Source organism: Triticum dicoccoides, chromosome 2B (assembly GCF_002162155.2).
Source record: "Triticum dicoccoides isolate Atlit2015 ecotype Zavitan chromosome 2B, WEW_v2.0, whole genome shotgun sequence".
NCBI lineage: Eukaryota > Viridiplantae > Streptophyta > Magnoliopsida > Poales > Poaceae > Triticum > Triticum dicoccoides.
In genome coordinates this window covers 28,440,322-28,442,866 of record NC_041383.1, presented here as the reverse complement: position 1 = coordinate 28,442,866, position 2,545 = coordinate 28,440,322, and the positions used below count along the sequence as shown (strand labels likewise).

The window sequence follows — 2,545 nt, the reverse complement described above, 5'->3', positions numbered from 1 at the left end:
GCGCTGGTAGGTGATTGTTACAGCTGGACAGGGGGTCTTAGATCTACATATCCGGTGACAACGACGAGTATGTCTTGCGGATTGATCCTGCCACCACAGATGAGGACATCAGGGCATGGGGCCGGTGTAGGACTGATGGAGTGTCCTGAATTGGTATTTTGACAGTGATGGTGACATGATCTCTCGCTGATCTCTGTAGCATGTGCGACGGCGAGCTTCGTTTTTCGGAACCTTCGATAAGGATCATATCTTGTTGTGACTCGAATGTCTGCATATGCGATCATGATCTTCACCTGCAACGTGTCTCGGGTCAACATTGTGTTACACATGTACATGCTGGAATCGCGGAAAGTGGTGACAACAATACATGATGACTTCGATTTGATGGTGTTTCTCAAGTACAAGTCTTGAGCTCTAGTGTGAAAGCCCAAGGTTTGACCCTAATTGGTTATGTCGGTAAATGATGATGTTTTGTGTCGTTACCTTGTTGAAGGCATTGCTCAAATTTGCTTAGACTTGAACCTCAGGGTGAAAACCCAAGAATTGGCCTTTGGTGGTTGGATTTGGTGATGCTCATTGTATTTGTGATGTCAAGAGATGGTTGATGCGGACATGGGCATTGTTTTGATTGCTTCGAAGTCTTTTTTCTCTTTCTATACTCCACCTAGCATAGATTGGATCCTGTATGAATTTGCTTTTTGTCGGTTTGACTTTTGTGTGCGTCCTTTGATATTGGCTATGCGCATATATTTTATATATTCCCGGTATTGACATAACAGATAATAATATATGCTAAGTTTTTGCCTAAAAGAATGCCAAAGACAATATGTTCAAATAATTCCTGAATGTGTAAATAAATTGACAACAAAGCTGGAATAGCTCAGTTGGTTAGAGCGTGTGGCTGTTAACCACAAGGTCGGAAGTTCGAGCCCTCCTTCTAGCGCATTATTTTTAGACCTTTTTCCCTTTTTTTTATTTTGCTGTGCATCTTTTTTTTCTTTCTAAATTCCCAGTTTTTTTTTCTGTCAGCTTCCTTTTTCCCTTTTCATTATCAACGGCAACGTTGCATGCTTGGGCATGGATCAGGAGTCTATTCCCTTACTACCAAATATGTAATTAGACAGAAATTGGTTGAGCAAACGAGATTGCGACAATCCATGGCAATGCCAAACAAAACTGCAATAGCTAACGTGGAGGTGCATCCAGCTTGGACACACTTCTTTTATTCAAAATAGCCACAATCTGCACTAGCAAATTCAATGCTCGGCAAGGATAGGCGATCAGTTCAGCGGCGAGGCAGCGAACACATCTGGAGCCATCGTAACGGGGCAGCAGCAAACGTGCATGGCGATCTCTGAAGTGAAGTGGCATGTCGCGAGCAGGCCAATGGCGAGCGTCATCCCCTGATGGTTGAGCGAATGACGGCCTGTGAGGCCATCCTTGCTTCGATAAAGGATATTTTCATTTGATATATTGAGCCATCGAGGTGATAAAACCGCACTGAGCGAATGACTGGCCTCGCATAATACCCATCCATGATGGGAGAAACCTCTCTGATCTTATGATCTTATGCTCCAGTCGATAGACGTCATGATAAAAAGTTGTATGTCCTTCGACCTCTACTCGTCACATGTAGTTTATTTTAAGAGGTCCGTTCGCTCCCCTACAATCATCCAGTACAATTGTGAGAGAGTGTCTCCCCATAAAAGATTGCTTCTATGCCAACTAAGACTCGTTGGGATGTTCAGGTTTATTGTCGTGGAATGGTGTGGAATGGCGTGTCCATCACCTACGAGGACGAGGTTACATGCGTGTATCCCATAGAGGTGAATATATGTGTTGTAAGCGTCTATGTATGTGATGTGTTTTAAAGAAACTGTTTCTACCCACATAATAGGTACACTAGTAAAAAAACAAGTCAAACAAACACAAATATAGACAAAAACAAGTTGAAAAAACAAGATTTAATTCGGGAATAACCACTAGCATAGTACAGATGAAATATTTTTTTCGTCATAGGGAGAGACTTGTACAAGCGTACGTATGCTCATGAGGTTCAATAACTGAGTAAAAATTAATATTTTGGCGACTTGGATTTCTTCTTGGACCCGACGACCCGGCGGTAGGCCTTGCTGACGATGGTCTCGACCTCGTCCTGGCGCTTCTCGATCCGGGCCTTCATGCGGGAGCGCCTGACGCCGAACCGCAGCTTGCTCGCCAGGTTCTTCTTGTCGTCCTGGTGCGACATGATGAGCGCCTGCAGGCAGAGATGCTGGTGCTCGATGTCGTCCAGCGCGAGCTCGGCCGCCTGGAACGCCGCGTCGAGGTCGTCCACCAGCTGCTTCACGTCCATCTTGATCATGGTGCGGGCCGCCTCCGCCGTCAGCTTCTTTGCCAGCTTCTTCCCGAGCGTCGTCAGCTTCCCCGACGCGTCAGCGCTGAGGAAGGGGCGGTCGGCCAGCCTGGTGATCACGGCGAAGATGTTGGGCCGCGTGGGTGCCGGTGGCAGTGCTGGTGCTGCGGCAACAACGATCTCCTTGCAGGT

General features: G+C 46.4%; 1 non-coding gene across 1 annotated transcript; it reads left to right on the top strand.

The window, feature by feature from the left end:
- The first annotated feature begins 869 nt into the window (after positions 1–869).
- TRNAN-GUU lies at positions 870–943 on the top strand. The gene has a single exon. It is a non-coding gene; the product is annotated as a tRNA-Asn (tRNA).
- Positions 944–2,545: the final 1,602 nt, after the last annotated feature.